We start from the raw sequence: 5,751 nt of genomic DNA on the forward strand, positions 1-5,751 counted from the left end.
CCCAATAACCATGGACTTAAAAACACCAATAGTTGTGCATAAATGCCCTAGTAGTTGTGTGCCATGGGTACCAATAAAAATGCACAAATGAGGCAATTATGGCTCAAAAAGGCTAACAAAATGAGCGGTTGTTGGTACATGTGTAATTTATTAATGAGCTTTTAGTTATTTATTTTTTGATTTATTTAAAGCTAGTAATTGGAGGGTTGGGTGTGCAAGGAGTGAACAGTTATTGGAAAATGCTTTAATAAAGTGACTTATTAATATCACTTTAATAAACATTTTTATTACTCCATTTATTAAATGTAAATGAAAATAAGAAATTTATTTAATAAAGTGATAATAAATCACTTTAATAAATAAGTTTATTATTTTCATTTATGAAACCTATGTTTTAATTTTCATTAAAAACATATTTATTAAGTGATTTATAAATTTATCACTTTATAAATGTTTTTTTTTAATTGAAAATCAATAATTAAGTGATAAATTTATAAATCACTTATTAAATATGATTTTTACATAGACTAGGAGATGCAATAATAAAAGTCGATTTCCCCTCATGGTCACGGGGAATATTAGCGAGGAGAGGAAAGATAAAAATCAAAAGAAAAAATGCCTTAGGCTATTCAATGGATATAGGGTGAATGAAGACCTAAAATATTTCATTTTCCTCTCCATTCGATACTTTTCATTTTCTACAAACTTCTGTTGAGTGTCGCCAATGAGGGTTTGGAGGTTCGCTTTGCACCATTTTTGGTGATTCTGTGTAGTCTCCATACAGATTCGTTGAGTAAAAGGCGTGGTAAGTTGCTTTTGCCAACAAAAATGGGATTTTGACCTCCATTTTTTTGATTTGAAGGAGATTTGGGGCCTCCAAGGCCTCAACTTTGAATGATTTTATGCATCTTTTCTGTGTGTTTCATTTTCTGATATGAAGTGCTTCCATGAAGGTTTCCTTAGAAATTTCTGGAAAATTTGAAAGGCTTTATGAGAAAAGATAAAGATTTTCGACTCCACTTTTGGCCACCATAGTTGGATTTCTGAAGAAATTCGACTAGAATAGGGCTGCCATTGTTTATGCCACCACAGGTGAGCAAAAAACAACTTGATTTTTGAACATTTCCTTGACTGTAAAAAAAAAATGCAAAAAACACTACTCTTTGCTTTTTGTTAATTTTCCATGTTTTGGTTCTTTCGTGCACCTGGGTTTGCACTTTGTAAGATGTAGCATTTCACTATTATTCACACCATGAAACCCTATCATGAGGCATGTTCACTGTTTTTACCAATAATCATTTGGAGTGCATTGACCTCACTGCTTCTAGTTCTGAAAATGGTCATTATCTTTTGTACTATTCTCAAGTTGTTCTTATTTCTCACAATGTATTAGCCATTCATTTTGGCTAAGGGGTTGCTCTATACCTTTCATTATGCTTCATTGGTTGTCGTCTTTTTCTTATGTCACATTCCCTTTGTGCATAATGCTTTTGCTGCTAGTATCCAAGTCAATGAGACTTATCTCATACAACTTATTCATCTCTACACCTTTAACAATCAAATGACCATTTAGTAGACTTCCTATTGTCTTGACAACATTGAAGAATTACTTTTCTTTGCATTTCATATTGCTACTGTTTTGGTGATCTATCACTGCCTTAGATACTGCATGCTTGCAAGGTGAATGCCTTTGTCTATGACTGCTTGAAAGAATGTGACTGAATTTTTCAAAAATGAAAGCTTCCTTAATGTTGCACATTGTGTTTGATTGCTATGAGGTTCTTTAACAATACTATGACAGTTGAAGAAAAACATTAACTACAAAAATAAGTGACAATGATCCTTTTGATGGGCTGCTATATTTTTTATTTGTGACTGTAAACACATATGTACAACTTTCTATCATTTGGCATTGTACTATTATTGAGGATGAATAAGCTTTGTGGCTGTCAAATTTCTTTGGATTTGGACTGCAAATCATCCTATTGATCTTTGCTCTTTGTTATTGAACATTAACACCCTTTGAAAGAGCTTGCTCTATTGATAATTGGTCCTTTTTACCACTTAATATTGCTCTCTAATGGATGTCCTAGATAGTATTATATCCTTTGATTACAACATTGTTCTTAAATGAATCTTGTTGTCTTAATATCCTCTTAACGATAATTGGATATTCACTGTGATTCTTTTTGCCATTATAAACTATCATTACCTCTTCATGGCACTGCCTTAGTCTCTGGAAATATGTTTCAAGGGTCATGAATGTGATTGTATTTCTCTTGCTTTAGGGTGACTCCATTGGGTAATGATTTGTTATTTATACTAGTGGATTCATAATTCACTGTTGTGAATAATGAACCATTTCTTGATTGAGTTACCCTGAAGCGATAAGAATCCAATCACCTTCAAACACATTTGCAACATGTTGAGCTCAACCCTTGTGGGAGCCCATTTAATCCACATGTTGTAATAATAAAATTGAATGAAAAACAATTATATAATTTTATCTATATCTGCACAAGGAAACTAACAATGTTAGATAGAAAAATTTGAAGCTTAGAGGCTTCCATTGAGGATCTTATGGCACTCTTATGACATTGCTCTGCCTTTTCTGTTCTCTGATTTTTGTATAACTTGTTCAATGCTCTATCAGGATGGATTATACATTTGTTGATGTATAAGATGTGTATAGTGATCTTGAGCTCTAACATCTCTCTTCTATTCACTTGTAGGTATCTAGGGACAATAGAGAAACACATAGAAGAAATTGATCGGATACAACAAGCGAGCTTCAAGATTCATCATTCCAAGCAATGACAGATCCCTATCCACTTCTTATGATTTTTACTTTATTGTTCATCAAATGTATATTCTATTTTCATATAGCATAGAATAAGTTAATCCCACGACTTGGGTGGGAAGCTATACACTTGTAACATTTTGATCAATTTCAATATATATGCAAAGTTTTTATGAAATCTGCTCTCTTTTACAAACTTGCACAATAATGTAAACAATCTGATAAAACGTATGCATGTGATCAAACCAATGCCAAAACAAAAATGTGTACCTCTTTCTCTTTTCCTTGAAATAACTACTCAGCTCTACTTGAATGAGTTGGAAGTAAAATCAGGTAACAGGTATAACATTGGATAAAAATAAAAAATTGAGGAAGAAGAGTGATAATTCTTATTCTCCTCATTGGGAACAAATTGTAATTCCAAAAGTGAAGATGAGGGCTATTTTTAGTGCTTATAAAGATGTGGACCAAATGCCATTTCCTCATGAATGACCAAGAGAACAAGTGTAACATGTAGAGCCCAAATCCCCTCTAATTGAAGTAGGATCAAAACCACCATCGTCTATTGGCTCTCCAAGTGGGCCAGCTTCTCCACCATCTAGCCCTATGCATTCACTACTCCCACCCAACTATAAAGCACCTACCTCCCTTGCCCCTACAGTTTCATAATCTCTTCCTAAGGTTACTCTTCCCCCTCCTATATCATTCATTGCTTCATCCTTAAAAGGACCCATATCAGTCCCTTCCTTATCAGGTACACAACCTTTAATTGTTCCTAAAAATCCTAAGGCCATCACACCACTGCATATCTTATCTCATGGTCGAGAGATTTCATTTGAATCATATGAAGGATTTACCAGTCAAGTGGAGCAACCCATGCCACCTCATAGGTTTGATACAAGATTGGGAGTGCAAGTTGAAGATCCTTCTCTTGAAAGAGCTCTTAATTTTTTTAGATTGGGAGGTGATATTACTGATGATGTGAGGTTGGTAGCTTGTGAAGAATTCATTAGTGATGAGAAATTTATTCAAACAAGAGAGTTTATGAAATTATTAATTAAAAATGTGGTAGATAAAATACAAAAGGAGAGAGCTATGCAACTTGAAAGCCTTGATGAAAGGGAAAAACTAAGGCTAAAAGATGAAATCTTGAAAAAAGAAAATGAAAAGTTGGATAATATAACCATTGAAATAGAGAGGAAAATTGTAAGAAAAAGTGGTGTCTTGATTTTAGAGTGTTTGGATCTCTCTTTATCTATTTCACTTGATAGATTGAGAAGGAGACAAGACACTAATATTTTCAACATGGATCTCGAGCAAGCCAAAAGTCTCTATTTTGGCTTTGCTTTTGATGATAAGCTAGACATATTGGCCATCTAGTCTCTACATCTTACCACACAAAAATCCTTCAATGATTACATGACAAGATGAATTATATGGCCAACTTATACTTAAAAGAGCCTCACATACTTCAATTGTTGAGGCTACTGATTCAACAGTTAATGTTGCAAAGATTTGCTTAGAAGGTATTTAAAAAAATATATGAAGAAGACAAGATTCTAAGAGAGAGAGAGAGTTAAGAAGTTGGAAGTACAATTGTATTCTAGGACTTCTCATTATACACTATCTCTTGATCAACAACCCTCATAAGATATGATGGGTCTTAGGAATGACTTGGTAGTGGCCAAGATCGAGAGTTCAAAGTTGAAGGGATAAATTGATCAACTATATAGAAGGATCAAAGGAGCAAAAACCAGGACAATGGTAGAATTGATTAAGACTTTTTTGGAGTATAAATTTATTTCATCGATTGATCATGCAGAGTTAGCTTGCGGTGAGCATAAAGAGCTCATGGATCTTTATCAGACCCATTTCAAGTGGCAAAAATATATGGCTTGTTCTATTTTTTTTCTTCAAAAATTTGTAAGAGGTTTAGAGTTTTATCTTGATAGGTCCTTTCTCGAACACTTTCATGGAGTCATTCATGAATTAAAGGTGAATTTGAATTTGTTTAATTCATATGCATACCACTCATAGAGTTTATACGAGAGTAATCAAGGTAGAGCTTTCCAATTTCCAAGGTCTCACTAATTATCATATGCCTCTTTTATTTGATGTAAAGGAGGGTGATGAAGAAAATGAGTTGGGGTTAATACCTAAATCTGAATGAAAGTAAAAAATGAGGACAATTTTGCATCCAATATTGACGGATATTCAGGCAGATGAGACACTTATAGCGCACAAGTTGGATTCATATTTGAATGCTTTGTTAATATTTGAATCAGGGTAAATCAGATTGGAGATAGCAAGAAGCAAAATCAATGATGAAGATTATTAGAAGCATTTCTACAAGATTCAAAAATTTAAAGAGGGAGGAGCTAAAGCCCTATGATCTGTTTTGGTTGCTTCTTTCAACATATGGAAGTAGTTTTGAAGTTTTGAACTGTGAAGTGACTATTGTTTCCCGCCCCTTTTTTTAATATTTGTAAATTTTTCTCTTTTAGCGTTGTCAAGGTAAAATAAATATTTGATCTTATATTAAGGTCAATTTCAAATCATGCCAAAATAATTTTTGAGGCTAGTTGGAAAGATTTGAGCAACAAATACATATTTATTGAAAATATATGCTCCATGTCATGGTGACTTTAATGTGTTTGCAGGGTCATCAAATTTTCTCTAACTTGATAAGTAGACTTGTGTGAAGTAAAGAGCTCTAGATCATCATCAACACCTACCACCTACAAAGAATGAAAAAGGATGTCTGATCTTGTCAGCAACACAAAAATTTATTTATCTTGTAGCATGTTAGGTGGTTACCTACTGCCACTTATGTTTTGTAAAAGGCCCAAAGCTTGTTGGTCCCTTATAAAATTAAATTCAAGGACTTATTTTAAGTCTCTTACGCGATCTTACATTTTTAAGGGAGAAGAGAAAGTCATGTAAATAATCCA

General features: G+C 33.4%; 1 long non-coding RNA gene across 1 annotated transcript; it reads left to right on the plus strand.

Moving 5' to 3' along the window:
• The first annotated feature begins 647 nt into the window (after nucleotides 1-647).
• Nucleotides 648-2,923, plus strand: LOC131061395 (uncharacterized). Its single transcript, XR_009110533.2, has 3 exons — nucleotides 648-805; nucleotides 954-1,092; nucleotides 2,733-2,923. It is a non-coding gene; the product is annotated as an uncharacterized LOC131061395 (long non-coding RNA).
• The last annotated feature ends 2,828 nt before the right edge of the window (nucleotides 2,924-5,751 follow it).

This window comes from Cryptomeria japonica, chromosome 11, assembly GCF_030272615.1.
Source record: "Cryptomeria japonica chromosome 11, Sugi_1.0, whole genome shotgun sequence".
Taxonomy (NCBI): domain Eukaryota; kingdom Viridiplantae; phylum Streptophyta; class Pinopsida; order Cupressales; family Cupressaceae; genus Cryptomeria; species Cryptomeria japonica.